Source organism: Lepidochelys kempii, chromosome 16, assembly GCF_965140285.1.
Source record: "Lepidochelys kempii isolate rLepKem1 chromosome 16, rLepKem1.hap1, whole genome shotgun sequence".
NCBI classification, from domain to species: domain Eukaryota; kingdom Metazoa; phylum Chordata; order Testudines; family Cheloniidae; genus Lepidochelys; species Lepidochelys kempii.
Window position 1 is genome coordinate 6,961,609 of NC_136395.1, and position 17,007 is coordinate 6,978,615.

The window sequence follows — 17,007 nt, forward strand, 5'->3', positions numbered from 1 at the left end:
TCCCAGCTCTCTGGTCTGGAGAAGTGCTGTAAGGTTGGACCATTGGGTGAGAAATACTTTATAACAGGAAAGTAACTTGTTAATAAGTATAGGCTCTCAACTGTGTTTGATGGTTTTTTTTGTTTACCTCTGTAACCTGAGCCATCATATTTCCTAATGATCATTTAAAAGGTCTATGAACAAAGGTGTATAATTCATTATGGGAATGCTTTGGCAATGTGAGGTACATTTAAATCTCACAGATAAAGGAAGCTGTCACTCGGTGAGCTGGCCTTTTAAGGGGGTAAAGGCCAGATCCTCTGAATCAGGGGCCTGGGAACCTCCAAGTGAAGTGCTGCTCACAGGAAGCATGAGTGGAAAGGGTCACATTGACTAGGGTCAGGTGACTGTATGTTGGAAGTGGCACCTAAGTAGCAACCTTAATGTTATCTGAATGTAACTTTTTGGATGGAACAATATGTGTACAGTCAAATATCTTGCCTATATTGTTTAAGATTTTAATGATAGGAACATAGGAATTGCCAGATGAGATTAGTCCAAAGATCCATCTAGCCCAGTCTCCTGTCTCTCACAGAAGCCAGCAGCAGATGTGGGATAATCTGTCGTCCACATTAAGTCTCACCCTGATCACTAATAAAGATTGTCTCAAACCCTGAAGCCTAATGTCTCTTTCCAAATGTTTGTTATAAATTATGATAACTCTGGATCTTCTAGTTATCTTCTTGTCCAATCCCTTTTTGAATCTTAACTCCATGGCCTCAGTGACTTCCTGTGGCAATGAGTTCCAGAGTCTAACACACTACGTGAAAATGTTGTTCCTTTGATCAGTTTTCAATTTCCTACCTTTCAATTACATTGAATGCCCATTTGGTCTTGTATTATGAGATAGGAAGAACAGAAGTTCCTGGTCTGCCTGCTTTAGACCATTCATTAATTGAGATATTTTTATCATGTCTCCTCTTTTCATTTTCTTTTTATATGAGAGATTTTTCCTGGCCCTTAGTCATTCTTGCTGCCTGTCTCTGAACCCTCTCTAATTTTGCAATATCCTTTTTGAGATGGGGTGACCAGTACTGCACATTTCAGCTGGGTGAATTTTTTTCAGCAAATAGTAAATTCCCTGAAAAAGGCATTTTTGGGAGCACACAAATTATTCAGAAATTTGGATTGAATTTGATGAATAGTTGCAGCCATTAAAACACTGAAAACAAAATTTTCAAAAATGTTGAAACAAACGGAAGCAACATTTAGTTTCAAAGTACTATTAAAAAGGTTTTATTTTGATCTGACCTAAATTTTTGGGAGCTAAAGGGGGTCATTTTGTCAAGAAAAAAAACGAAAAAAATCCAGTTTTGGTTCCAAACAACCACATTTATTTTCAGATTTTTTTTTTTCAATTTGGCCTCCAAAGTGAAAAATCAATTATTTTTGTATCCCTGCTGCACACAGTCTGTATTGGAACAGACTAATACATACAAAAGAATGGTTAAAAAAGTAGTTCTTAGCCTGCTTCCTCAGCTCCCTCACTGTCTCACTCTGCCTTCCCCCGGGGGGTACGTACTGGAGCAGGCCTTGCCACCTTCCCCCACCCATGTGGGGGAACTTATGACTTATGAGGGAGGACTTATGACTTATGAGGAGAGGCTGAGGGAGCTGGGATTGTTTAGTCTGCGGAAGAGGAGAATGAGGGGGGATTTGATAGCTGCTTTCAACTACCTGAAAGGGGGTTCCAAAGAGAATGGATCTAGACTGTTCTCAGTGGTAACAGATGACAGAACAAGGAGTAATGGTCTCAAGTTGCAGTGGGGGAGGTTTAGGTTGGATATTAGGAAAAACTTTTTCACTAGGAGGGTGGTGAAACACTGGAATGCGTTACCTAGGGAGGTGGTAGAATCTCCTTCCTTAGAGGTTTTTAAGGTCAGGCTTGACAAAGCCCTGGCTGGGATGATTTAACTGGGAATTGGTCCTGCTTCGAGCAGGGGGTTGGACTAGATGACCTTCTGGGGTCCCTTCCAACCCTGATATTCTATGATTCTATGCCACTCTCCTGTCGCCCCAATGCCATATTTTGCAATACATACCTACAGGGTGGAAGGCAGAGTCTCCAGGTACTTCTATGCCCCAAATGAAGGTGTGAATGCAGCACAGCTATGCACACCCACTCCAGTGAGATGAAATCACACCCTCATTTGCAGTGCAGACATGCCCTCAGAATCAGGGAAGAGGCTGGGCTCAGCTTGTTCTCATGTGGAGCTGGGGGGGCCTCTCTTAGCACTTTGCAGGTGAGTTGGGCAGCTGAACCCAAATTGGTCAGGGGTTGGTCAATTATTTTTTTTAAATTTGGTGCACCCTCTTCACTAAGTAAGTTCTTTCTGAGGAAGGCCCTGAAGAGACATGAGGGCCCAAATGCTGAGGTGTTTACTGTGTTTTTACTGGGTGTTTAGTCTAGCTAGCTGCCACTGAAATCAAAAGACAAGTCTGGGAACTTACATTCATAACTTTGCTGGATACTAACAGCCATGGACATAACAGAGACACTGTTTGTACGGTTCATTATAGCAATTTTTAACACAGACCTCTGCCTGCTAACCCTTCATTGCCCACTTAAGTGGTATGGTTAAGAATTGGTCACACCTTGTATTTTTTTCAGAACCTCTGGTTATCATCTCCAGCTCTAAGGAGCTCTGTGAAGCTCAAAAGCTTGTACCTTCCACCAAGGCCCTTAGATACATGCACAGAGGACACCTCCACACACACTTTTCACCCCGCCACACTGGGACTCAGCTCCTGACAGCATCACCAGCCTTCTCCCACTGGACCCTGCTGGTTTGTGGGCCCTGCTGGAGGAGGAGCTGGAGATTGGTCAGATCAGGGCAGGGGGAAGGAGAGAGCTGCATGAGAGGGTGGGGGAACTACATATCAAAGTGATACTGGTGTTTTACTATCTCTCTAGCCCCTGGGAAGCTAGGCAAGAAAGAAAATAGAGCCACAGCCTGTATTTATCCCCACCCCAAAGGTTCTGCGACCTGCTGCAGCCAGGGAGAGGGGGTTTGTCAAGGTTCCTCCCCCACTCTGAACGCTAGGGTACAGATGTGGGGACCTGCATGAAAATCTCCTAAGCTTATCTTTACCAGCTTAGGTCAAAAACTTCCCCAAGGTACAAAATATTCCACCCTTTGTCCTTGGATTGGCCGCTACCACCACCAAACAAATACTGGTTACTGGGGAAGAGCTGTTTGGAAATGTCTTTCCCCCCAAAATACTTCCCAAAACCTTGCACCCCACTTCCTGGACAAGGTTTGGTAAAAAGCCTCACCAATTTGCATAGGTGACCACAGACCCAAATCCTTGGATCTGAGAACAATGAAAAAGCATTCAGTTTTCTTACAAGAAGACTTTTAATAGAAATAGGAGTAAATAGAAGTAAAGAAATCCCCTCTGTAAAATCAGGATGGTAGATACCTTACAGGGTAATTAGATTCAAAACATAGAGAATCCCTCTAGGCAAAACCTTAAGTTACAAAAAGATACACAGACAGAAATAGTTATTCTATTCAGCACAATTCTTTTCTCAGCCATTTAAAGAAATCGTAATCTAACACATACCTAGCTAGATTACTTACTAAACGTTCTAAGACTCCATTCCTGGTCTATCCCTGACAAAAACAGCATATAGACAGACAGAGACCCTTTGTTTCTCTCCCTCCTCCCAGCTTTTGAAAGTATCTTGTCTCCTCATTGGTCATTTTGGTCAGGTGCCAGCGAGGTTACCTTTAGCTTCTTAACCCTTTACAGGTGAGAGGAGTTTTCCACTGGCCAGGAGGGATTTTAAAGGGGTTTACCCTTCCCTTTATATTTATGACACACACCCCAAATCTCAGCTAGGGTGAAACACTGGCTGGGATTTCTTCCTGGAGCTCTAGGAAAAACAGAGTTAATAAAACACATGCATCTCTAAATATACTACCAAGTATATAAAGACTAACGATATTTTCCACATCTCAAGGACGATTTTAACCAGTGGATTCTGGGAAACTTTCACTGGAGAGTGCATCAGCCACTTTGTTAGAAGCTCCTGAGATGTGTTGAATGTCGAAATCAAAATCTTGGAGAGCTAAACTCCACCGAAGAAGTTTTTTGTTATTTTCTTTGACGGTGTGGAGCCACTTCAGTGCAGCATGGTCAGTTTGCAGGTGGAAACGCCGTCCCCAAACATAGGGGCATAGCTTTTCCAGAGCAGAAACAATGGCGTAACATTCTTTTTCACTGACTGACCAGTTGCTTTCCCTCTCAGACAGTTTTTTGCTGAGAAACACTACAGGGTGGAATTCTTGATCAGGTCCTTTCTGCATTAAAAACATCTCCCACACCACGCTCGGACACATCTGTGGTTACTAGGAATGGTTTGTCAAAGTCTGGGGCCCTTAGGACAGGGTCAGACATGACTGTTGCTTTAAGCTTGTTAAAGGCCTTCTGACACTTTTCAGTCCACTGAACAGCATTTGGCCGTTTCTTTTTGGTTAGGTCTGTCAGTGGGGCGGCGATTTGGCTGTAGTGCGGTACAAATCGTCTGTAATAACCGGCCAAGCCTAAGAAGGATTGAACCTGTTTCTTTGACTTTGGGACAGGCCACTTTTGGACAGCATCCACTTTGGCCTGTAGGGGGCTGATAGTTCCTTGACCCACCTGGTGTCCAAGGTAAGTCACTCTGTTTAGGCCTATTTGACACTTCTTACCCTTAACAGTTAGTCCTGCCTCCCTTATGCGCTCAAGGACTTTTTGTAGATGTTCCAGGTGGTCTGCCCAGGAATCCGAAAATATGGCCACATCGTCAAGGTAGGCGACTGCATATTCTCCTAATCCCGCTAGGAGACCATCTACAAGTCTTTGGAAGGTGGCGGGTGCATTTTGCAGCCCGAAAGGGAGTACACTAAATTCATACAGCCCAAGATGTGTGGTGAAGGCTGACCTTTCCTTGGCAGATTCATCTAGCGGTACCTGCCAGTACCCCTTGGTTAAGTCCAAGGTAGAGATGAACTGGGCCCGTCCCAGTTTCTCTAATAGTTCATCTGTGCATGGCATTGGATAGTTGTCTGGGCGAGTTACAGCATTTAGCTTACGGTAGTCCATGCAAAAACGTATTTCCTCATCTGGTTTGGGAACTAAAACCACTGGAGATGCCCATGCACTTCCAGAGGGACGGATTGCACCCATCTGTAACATATCCTGGATCTCCCGTTCTATAGCAGTTTTAGCTTGCGGAGACACCTGGTAAGGTTGGACTCTAATTGGGCGAGCATTACCTGTGTCAATGGAGTGGTATGCCCATTCAGTCAGTCCTGGGGTGGCTGAGAACATCGGCGCGTAGCTAGTGCACAGCTCCTTGATCTGCTGTCGCTGCATACGCCCAAGGGTCATGGAGAGGTTCACCTCTTCCACACCACCAGCACTTTTCCCTTCATAGTAGACCTCTTCAGGCCACTCAGCGTCGTCTCCTCCCTGGGCTGTAAACTGACAAACCTTTAATTCTCTGGAATAAAAGGGCTTTAGAGAATTAATATGGTACACCTTAGGCTTTCAGTTGGAGGTGGGGAATGCTATGAGATAATTAACAGCTCCCAGGCGCTCCTGGACCGTGAATGGCCCTTCCCACGATGCTTCCATTTTATGGGCCTGGAGCGCCTTTAAGACCATGACCTGGTCTCCTACTTTGAAGGAACGCTCTCTGGCATGTTTATCATACCAGGCTTTTTGCTCTTTTTGAGCATCCTGTAAGTTTTCTCTAGCAACGGCTAAAGAGGTTAGGAGGGTGTTTTGTAGGTTGGTTACAAAGTCCACAATGTTAGTTCCTGGAGAAGGTGTAAATCCCTCCCATTGCTGCTTCACCAACTGCAATGGCCCCTTAACCTCACAGCCATATACAAGTTCAAATGGGGAAAACCCTAAACTGGGGTGTGGTACAGCTCTGTAGGCAAAGAGCAACTGCTGCAACACTAGGTCCCAATCATTGGAGTGCTCATTTACGAATTTACGTATCATGGCTCCCCAAGTTCCATTAAACTTCTCCACCATGCCATTTGTTTGATGGTGGTAAGGAGTGGCAACGAAGTGATTTACCCCATGAACTTCCCAAAGGTTTTCCATAGTTCCTGCCAGGAAATTACTCCCTGCATCTGTGAGGATGTCGGAGGGCCAGCCTACCCTGGCAAAAATCTCTGCTAGTGCCTGGCACACACTTTTAGCCCTGGCGTTGCTTAGAGCTACTGCTTCCGGCCATCGGGTGGCAAAATCCATGAAAGTCAGTATGTACTGCTTTCCTCTGGCTGTCTTTTTCAGAAAAGGACCCAGAATATCCACAGCTACTCGCTGAAAGGGAACTTCAATGATGGGGAGTGGCTGGAGAGGGTCTTTGACCTGGTCTTGGGGTTTTCCCACTCTTTGGCATACTTCACAAGACCGGACATAGGTAGAAACATCCTTGCCCATTCCCTCCCAGTGGAATGACCCCCCCCCCCCAGACGGTCTTTGGTCCTGTTCACCCCAGCATGGCCACTAGGGTGACCGTGGGCTAAGCTCAAGAGTTTGAGCCTGTATTTAGTTGGAACTACCAACTGTCTCTGAGGATGCCAGTCTTCCTGGTGTCCACCAGAAAGAGTTTCCTTGTACAAAAGTCCTCTTTCTACAACAAACCTTGATCGATTAGAAGAGCTGAGAGGCGGTGGGTTGCTCCGTGCCGCCGTCCAAGCTCTCTGGAGGCTTTCATCTCTTCCTGTTTGGTCTGGAACTGTTCCCTTGATGCTGGAGACATCAGTTCCTCATTGGATTGTGGACCTATGCTTGGTCCCTCTGGAAGCGATGTAGGGGATGGGGCTGTTTCCGTTGACTGTGAACTGCTTTCCACTGGTGCACTATGTTGGGATTCAGGCTCCGGCTGAGCCTCTTGTGTAGGGTTATCGGCTGCTGCTGGTTCAGGTTCGGTGGGGCCCTCTGGTGTTGAGGTTGCAAGTACTGGATTCAGTGCTGGCAATGGGTCTGGTGTTGGTTGTTCGGCTGGTTCCAGTTCTGGGATTGGTTCCATCTGGGTCTCTGGGACTGGATCCACTACTACTGTTGCAGACATTGGCCTGGGGTCCGGGTCCATCACCTCTGACTGGGTCCTGATAGAAGTTTCTGGAACAGAGCTAGGCCTTACGGCTTGTTTAGCCTGGCTACGGGTGACTATTCCCACCCTCTTGGCCCGCTTCACATGATTGGCCAAGTCTTCCCCCAACAGCATGGGGATGGGATAATCATCATAGACTGCAAAAGTCCACGTTCCTGACCAGCCCTGGTACTGGACAGGCAACTTGGCTGTAGGCAAATTGAAAGAGTTGGACGTGAAGGGTTGAATCGTCACTTGGATCTCTGGGTTGATTAAATTGGGATCCATTAAGGAAGCATGGATAGCTGACACTTGTGCTCTGGTGTCCCTCCACGCGGTGACCTTCTTCCCACCCACACTCACAGTTTCCCTCCGCTCCAAGGGTATCTGGGAGGTATCTGGGTCTGTGGACCTCTGGTGTGATTCCGGTGCAATGAACTGTAATCTGTTGGGGTTCTTGGGGCAGTTGGCCTTTACATACCCCAGCTCGTTACATTTAAAACATCGTCCAGCTGACGGGTCACTGGGGCGAGGTGGGTTGCTGGAGAACGGGGTGGTGGAACGATAAGGAGTCTGGAGGGTTCTTTGGGAGGTAGGTGGGGCTTTGGGCGGCCCCTGGTAATAGGGTGTGGTCTGGGGTTGTCCCTTCTGGTCTCCGCCCCCACTGCGACCAATTTTCTTCTTCTCTGCCACCTCCACCCATCTGGCTCCAATCTCTCCTGCCTCGATTACAGTTTTGGGCTCCCCATCTAGGATGTATCTTTCTATTTCCTCAGGAACACCCTCTAAGAATTGTTCCATTTGCATTAGGAAGGGCAAATTTACTGGAGATTCAACATTGGCTCCTGATATCCAGGCATCCCAATGCTTCACAATGTGGTAGGCATGTCGGGTAAATGGCACATCTGGTTTCCATCTTAGGGCTCTGAACCTCTGACGAGACTGCTCGGGTGTTATCCCCATTCTGACTCTCGCCTTGGATTTAAACAGTTCATACTTGTTCATGTGTTCTTTAGGCATTTCAGCTGCCACCTCAGCTAAGGGTCCACTGAGCTGCAGCCTCAGATCTACCACGTATTGGTCAGTAGAGATGTTGTACCCAAGGCAGGCCCTTTCGAAGTTTTCTAGGAAGGCCTCAGTATCATCGCCTGCCTTGTAGGTGGGGAACTTTCTGGGATGGGGAGTGGTACCTGGAGAAGGATTGCTTGGGTTTGTTGGTATATTCTGCTGAGCCTTTATCTTCTCCATCTCCTCCACATGCTTCCTCTCTTTTTCCTTCTCCTCCATTTCTTTGGCCCTTGCCTCCATAGCTCTCCTGTGAGCAGCCGCTTGGTGTTGTTTTGCCTCTTTCGCTGCCTCCCTTTCCTTTTCCTTCTCCTCCTTCTTCAGCCGCATGAGTTCTGTCTGTCTTTCATGTTCCCTTTGTTTTTCCTCAGCCTGAAATCTGGCTAATTCCAGCTTTTGTCGAGCCATGGATTTTGTCATTCTAACCTCTCTGTTTTTAACTAACTTTACACCTGAGGTTTAGAAATAAACAAACAAAACTTGGCTGTAAAATTTTACTGTGCTGGAATAGAATACATATTCTCTGATAAAAAGAAAAGGAGTACTTGTGCCACCTTAGAGACTAACCAATTTATTTGAGCATAAGCTTTCGTGAGCTACAGCTCACTTCATCGGATAGTGATTGTCAGCCTACAGAAAAAGACAATTCCCTTGTCTCTGCTCTGGGCCCAAATCAAAGCAAAAAACCTCCAACTACTTGGAAACCTGCTTACCAGTAGCCTAAAGGAAAAAAAAATATTCCTTTTCAAACTTGTGCTCCTTGTAAAAAATCAAAATCCTAAAAAAAAAAAAAAAAGCCCCTGCCACTTTTGTCTCCAGGCAAATGGGTAGAACACCCCCCCCACCCCCCGTTTACTTTTAGGGGGGAAAAACCTCTGGGTTGGAAGACTGTGAATTTCCCTGCAGGAGTTAAGTACCCTGCCTCCAGGCAAAGAAAACCTGCAATTCACAAAGATAATCCCTTTTTGTCTCTGCTTGGCCACAAAGCAGAGAAAAAACAAGCTGCTTTCAGTTTCAGCTGCTTTCTAGATTTTTTTAAAGGAAAAAAAAATTTCCTTTTTAAAATCTGTATTTCTAGTTCAAAAAATCTCAACTGGATCTCAAAATGATTTCAGGTTAATCCCACCACTCTGCCACCATGTCAAGGTTTCTCCCCCACTCTGAACGCTAGGGTACAGATGTGGGGACCTGCATGAAAACCTCCTAAGCTTATCTTTACCAGCTTAGGTCAAAACTTCCCCAAGGTACAAAATATTCCACCCTTTGTCCTTGGACTGGCCGCTACCACCACCAAACAAATACTGGTTACTGGGGAAGAGCTGTTTGGAAATGTCTTTCCCCCCAAAATACTTCCCAAAACCTTGCACCCCACTTCCTGGACAAGGTTTGGTAAAAAGCCTCACCAATTTGCATAGGTGACCACAGACCCAAATCCTTGGATCTGAGAACAATGAAAAAGCATTCAGTTTTCTTACAAGAAGACTTTTAATAGAAATAGGAGTAAATAGAAGTAAAGAAATCCCCTCTGTAAAATCAGGATGGTAGATACCTTACAGGGTAATTAGATTCAAAACATAGAGAATCCCTCTAGGCAAAACCTTAAGTTACAAAAAGATACACAGACAGAAATAGTTATTCTATTCAGCACAATTCTTTTCTCAGCCATTTAAAGAAATCGTAATCTAACACATACCTAGCTAGATTACTTACTAAAAGTTCTAAGACTCCATTCCTGGTCTATCCCTGACAAAAACAGCATACAGACAGACAGAGACCCTTTGCTTCTCTCCCTCCTCCCAGCTTTTGAAAGTATCTTGTCTCCTCATTGGTCATTTTGGTCAGGTGCCAGCGAGGTTACCTTTAGCTTCTTAACCCTTTACAGGTGAGAGGAGTTTTCCTCTGGCCAGGAGGGATTTTAAAGGGGTTTACCCTTCCCTTTATATTTATGACAGGGTTGTTTGTGGAGTTCCACAAAAAGAAGAAAGCCTTCACACAGATGGCCACTAGGTTTGTATTCTTTCTCATGATCAGATAAACTTGCACCAACTCCTCAACAGGACAATATGAGGGATCCTCTCATAAAGCATAGTTTCCCAGAGCCTCTTCCTGCAGGATTTCCTACTGAAAAGACATGATTTGGGCCTATGAGTTTATTTACTTTTAGCTCTTAGGCAAACATCATTAAATGATGGTGCATTATATGAAGCAAATTTCATAGATGAAAAAGCTTGGTGCATACCTAAGAGACATCTAATGCAGTAGAAAGCAGTTGCCAGCTGAAATTCCCTGACAGAAGGTCTCATGAGTTTCCAAAGAAAATCAAGAAAACGTGCATTATAACATAGTATTCCTTCAGATTCTCACAGAAAACATGCCATGTTTCTGCACTAGACCTTATAACTTTGTTTTGTTTTAAAATAAACAAATGCAGACTTCATGGAAGGGTACTTGTGGACAGACATTCATTTCTTGTAGGATAAGTACATCAGAAGAACTGGGAGTACCTTTATTTGAAGATAAAAGGCTAACAATGTTATCTAGTCCTGGAGCTGCTGATATGAGTAGCAGAGATGAAGTAACACGTGGAATAGTTGTAACTGGCTCCAGGGCACATAATATTGAGGCTCTCCACATAAGTTTTGCGATAGAGAGAAAGTAGATGGCACACAGAAAAAAACAGAATGATGATGACCAAGAGTTTGTCTTTCAGTCTTTGCTGAAATTTGTTTAGCAAGTTTAGGAACATAGAAGTAGATCTGCTCCAAACAGAACAAATGCTCAGATAAACCATCTGAAGCCTAGAGTAGGGATCACAGCACATGGAAGATGCCAGTATTAACACCTGTCCACCATGACGGAGCAGGATGGAACATCTTTCCAGTGTTCCTGCACTGTTGTAGGGGAACAGGAGCTGTTTGCACTTTGACAAAGGTGAATTCAATGGGATTCCATTGGAAGTTCTTGAAAAACAACACTAGATGACTAGAAGAGTAATCACAGCCTCCTGAAATGACTGTCTCTTCACTACCCTTTAAAAATTAGTACCAAGTTCTTTTTGGAGAGAGAACATGACAGGTAAGTTTCTCATCACTAATTATGAGACTGTTATAATAACAAGGACCCCAGCATTGACTCCTCAGGATAAATGTCAACGTAAAGTCTGATGGAGGAGATGCTGCTCAAGATAGTTCCCTTCCCTCCATTAGCAGGATATCCAGTTAAGCAATTCAAAAGTGATAATGAGGAAATGAAGATTACCAGGGCAGCTGAACGCCTGTAGGGGCCAGAAAGGGCAGTCTGAATTGAATGGTGCCTGGGGCTTTAGAGTCACCTTCTCCCCACTGCACTGCTCAAGTGGGCCGAGTCCAAACTCAGCACAGCAAAAAACCTGGCTGACAGTGTGTAAACTTTCCTTTCCTTTCCTTTGTTCTCTATGGACTGACCCTTAATTTTGTATAACTCCCACTAGTGCAGGCATTACAGGACAGGGTGAAAAGGAGGGACTCTCCCATTCTTACTTTGCTTTTCATAATAATGGATCTCCCAGTCATGTCCCCTCTTCTCTCTAGTCTACACTAGTGTAATCTCTTAGCATGTCTACAGCCTCAGCAGAAGGTTCACGCTCGGGGCATCTGGGCCATTCCAGACTCAAAAAGAGATAAATCTTCAGTGGGCGTGCCCAAAGGAGAGACACAGCTGACTTGGCAGTGCATTCGTTCGGAGGCACCTTGCATGGCGGAATGGTTCAGTATCCCCAACTCTTGGTGCTGAGAGCATCTTAGGCCCCAATCACCAAAGCATTAAGCACATGTTTAAGCGCTTTGCTGAATCGGGGCCTTATTGAACAGTTTTACAAACTTTCTTTTTTAAAACCACACACCCCATATTTCCACAAACTGCTGTGCTGAGCCCACTGCCCAACACGCTGACCAATTATTTCCTTGTACTCCCCCATCTGTTGTCTCTTGTCTTACACTTAGATTGTAAACTTTTGATGCAAGGTTTTTCTTTTCTTTCTGCGGTTGTACTGAGCCTGTCACAATAGGGTACTAACTGGGGCTTCCTAGATACTACAGTAAATAAGAATAAATAATAAAATAATAATAATTAATTAATAATAGTATTTCAAGGATTGAGAGTTGAAAATCAGTTCCCACAGCCATCAATTGATTATTCTAGAGGGAAACACAGAACTTCCTGCAGATTGAGTTGGAATTAATATTTGCCTCAAAACCAGCGGAGAAAATGTGCATTAAATTAACCAAAGGACATCAGATCCTTGCAAATTGTAGAGTTATTGTTCTACTCAAAAATATTATAACTACCATATGCAGCAGCACTGGGCTGACATTGAAACCTCTTGGTTTTCTCAGCCCTTATTAAGATATAGTCCTTTCCCCTCCAAAGGAGACTTATCCTCACTGTACAGTGGATAGTCCTTTTCATGTGCCATTTACTAGCTAGAAAGAAGTGTCCAATTCTTAAATAATTCATCCCCATTATCTTCCCTCTCTCCCTGCAGAGAACTTTTATGTTAACATGCCCAGACTATCATAATTATTGGCAAAGGTTGTAAAACAACCCCCACCATTTAGGTTATAAAAAGAGGGATGGTGTACGAGCAAATTTGGAGCCAGCACAAAATTAATAATTTGCCACTTCCCAATCTCAGACTTGTTTTTTGAAAACAACAACAAAATATCCTCTTTAGGCCAATAAATGAATTTGAGCCAATATTTGTTAATACAGCAAACATTAAAGGAGTTACTTTAAAATGAAATCTATGTTATTTTCTAATTGTCCCCTTATTGGGAATAATCATATAAATCAGAGCCAGAATTTTTCTTACATTTTCCTAATCAAAATTAATTCTGGGCTGGTGGTTTTGAAAGATATATCCATAAAGCATCTATTTGTCAATTTTATTTAATAACTGAAAATCTGATATTATAGAAAACCACTCTAATCCTCAATTTTCAGTTTAATGGCCCAATCTAGCAGTTACTCAGTGTGCAGTTCCATTGAATTCTACCTATAAACAGTGGGTGAAATTCATCCCTGTGCAGAGGGTCAGCATAAAGACATGCACCTCTTAAATCCTACGTAAGCTTTCAAAATAGGTCTCAAGTGAGACTTAAGTGTTGCATCAGCCTTGTAGTGACCCCAAGCATAGAGGTGAATTTTGTCCCCTATGAATATTGAACTTAATGGGAATGTGTAAGTGCAAATCTCTGTATGGGCTTACTTGCAGGCTCCATGTCTATACTGCATGGTCGTATCCTAATTCATGTAGGAGGGTCTGCCAGAAAATTGGTGACTGTCTATCAAATCTCTCAAGGTAATTGTACCACACCCATCACCATGATTTATAAATCCCTCTAGTCACTTATGCTGGCCATTTGTTAAACATTACAATTCAGTTCACTGTTCAAATATCTGTGCATCACAAAATAATATTACCCAGATTTGCACTGTTGGGAAATGATGAGAGATTCCGTATTGTGTCCTCTCTTTCTTCAGTCACTTCTTGCTGCTCGAGTAGTAATTGCTTTGGACTGGGATGTCTTCAGACAACATTTCAGTCAATACATGCTTTGTCAAAGCTTGGGATATCTGTCTCTAAGAAATCCATTAGTACCAAAAAGGACACTTATGCTATTCATATTGAGACATGGCAACTCTTTATTGAACACATGGAAAATACCAGACATCTGTACCAACTGGTAGATCTCACTATTTTCCCTCTTTTTATCCTTACTTTTGGACATTCCCTAGAGAAGGCTTTGTGACTCTGGCATATAAGGCCAAATCCCCAGCTGTGCCCAGCCCAAGTTAGGAAGGTGCAGAGGTGGCTTAAATCTCACTTTGCACTCCCAGATCCTGCTGCTGCTCTGGGCACAGCAGGTCTTCCCCTGCCTTGTTAGAGCACTCTAAAGTTCTAGAGCTGAAATGGCCACAGGGGGTCAAAAGCCCAGGCAATAACTAGCATGGGTGCTGGGATGTCCTCCTGGCCACATCCCTTTTCCCTGCCATAGCTGCTGGTAAGGGGAGTGGGATAGGAGTCCTCACACCATCAGTACACTCTAGGAGGAACATCCTTCCACTGGCTTTCTGGCTAGATCATGCTGGAACTGCATCTCTCCCACCCCAGAGGATCCAGCCAATAGCTTTAGTATTTCATTGGCATTCATACGTCCTTGAATAAAGCAGACTTCTAAAAAAAACTTCTCAGATAACGAAGAAGACAGTATGCTGGCATTAAGTGGCACCTCCAAAGTCTTGTACGGCAGGTATTCTTGCACACAAAAATGCTGGACTACTAGCAATATCTGTAATATTAGGGGAATCTGCTTTATTAAACTCACCTCAACAGCTTCCTACAAGCTCATCCTAAACTGTTCCCCATGTGCATACTCTTACCCACTCCCAAAACCAAAACTCTGTCTGTGTTCACCCTAAACCAGTCTCCATGGTCATCCCAAAACCCTTCCCTATGTACTCACCCCAATCCCTTTCCCCCACGCTCTCAGGAGAACCACTCCCCTTGCGCTCAGTGCAAACTATTCTCTTTGTGCTCACCCCAAACCCCTCCCCAATGAGGTCACCCTAAAAATCTCCCTGGTTTCATACCCCTTGTCCCTCCCCACATACCCCACACCTCTCCCCATGTGCTCACCCACAAAGTGTTCACCCCAAACCTGTCTATATGTGATTACAATAATGTCTGCATGTGTGCACACCAGATCCTTCCACCTGTGCTCTCCCCCTAAACTCTTCCTGTTGTGTTCACCTCAAACCCCTCCTCTATGTGCTCACTCCAAAACCCTCCCCTTTTCTCCACCCAAACCCCTCTGTTAAACAATTTCCCACACACTGTGGAAAATTTTGGCGTTGCATAAATTTCATTTTCCACTGACAAGTCATTTATGTGGCTTCTTCTGCATCTGCCAGTGTGAGCCCCTGAATCCTGGATATTTGTGTTCCAAATATTTCTGCATCTTCAGTTCATTTGAACAAACTGCCTTCCTATCTCCACAATTAGCTTAACTGGATATAATATAATAATACAGGCTCCAATCCCAAAGTCTTTAGGTAACTTTTTGGCTGTAACAAAAGCCTGCTTTCATTTCATTTGACGTTGCTTTTGTAACCTTTTCTTAGTTAAATTATTGTAATGTCTTCCTGTCGAGGCTCCATAAAAACATCTCTCCATAGGTTCAAGCTTGTATGAAATGTGACTGTTGGAATATTAACTCATTAACTCTGTGAGTTAATCAAGTACTAATACACTGGCTTCATGTTAATTATTGAATAGATTTTAAAATTGCCCTCAATATGCTGTGGCAAATTGTCCGTACCTGACTGTTTGTCCAGGCTGCTGTTGTCTCTCTCTGACTCCAGTTGATTCACAAATTCATAAGTTTTAATAATAGATGGCACCTTTGTGATCATCTTAGTCTGATGTTCTGCAAAGCACAGGCAGAGAATTTCATCCAGCATTTATGCATTCCACCCAACACCTTGAGGTTGAAGTTAGATATCATTTTAAACCAGTTTACTGGGTATAAATGAAGTCCCTATAGACATGGATCTTACCCCTAGAGAAAGCTGATATATCCCACAATGATAAGTTGATATGTTGTTGGTTGATCACTTCTTACACTTAATTTTTTTGTTTTGTTTTTTGGTTTTGGTACCATTTTAAACATTTTCAGGCATAAAGTGTGTGGTGTAGTGAGGACCGTGTTGAAATTGCAACCTATCCTTTTAAGAGTGGGGGTGGTTCCTGGTCCTGCTTGCAGGCGAGAGGGCTCTGTAGGGAAGTGAGTGATCACAGTCGGTATGGAAAGAGCCAGCCTGGAACAAAGTGAGTTGTGCTTCACTGGCTTAGGAAGCAGCCTGCTTTGTCTCTCTCTGCTTTTGGTTACTGTGTGTTAGTGTTCTGGATTCTGTGAATAAAAGTAGTGTTACATTACAGCCTTCCAGCAAGCGTATTTTATGTTTTTAGATAATTTCTCTGTGTGTGTGCCATGCATGTAACAGAGAAAACAGGTGCTGAGGATGGGATATTAAAAAAAAAAATAAGTCAGAGAGTAAAACTAAAATGGCTTCATAAGGCAATATGGACAGTTTCCAATTTAATGAAAAAGAGGAAGATTTTGCAATATATATTCAAAGACTTGAGCAGTATTTTTATGCAAATACTATAGAAGATACTGATAAACAAAGGGCTATTTTCCAGCACTGGTGCTTACAGTGCTTAAAAATTATGTTTCCACAAGAACCTGCTGAGCTAGAATACAGGGACATAATAGAGATTCTAAAGAAACATTATGTGCCTACCACCAATTTTATAATGAAACGATGTAAGCTTCACTTAAGAAGCCATATAGAAGGAAAAAGTATCTCTGAATTTTTGGTATGACTTCCTGCCTCTTGTGTTTTTGGTAATTTTCAGAAAGAGTCTCTCAAAGATCAGTGTGTTTTTGGAGTAAACACCCTGAATTAAGGGAGAGGCTGATGAACATTCTGTGTAAGAAGGAGCCACTGAACTAGGTATGTGATGTTGGAGGAATTGCGCTCAGAAGCAGGTTGTTCCCGCGATGAAGGGACCTGTGAGATATACTACTCTACAGGACTGTATGTAGTGGAGAATGAACAAATACATCATCCCCCATATTACGCTATTGTAAAGGTAAGTGATGTGATACTGAAAATGGAAATAGGCACAGGAGAGGCAATGCCCAGGATCGTCGAAGGGGTGACAAAAGAACATTTCCTGGGGTAAAATTAAGAGAAAC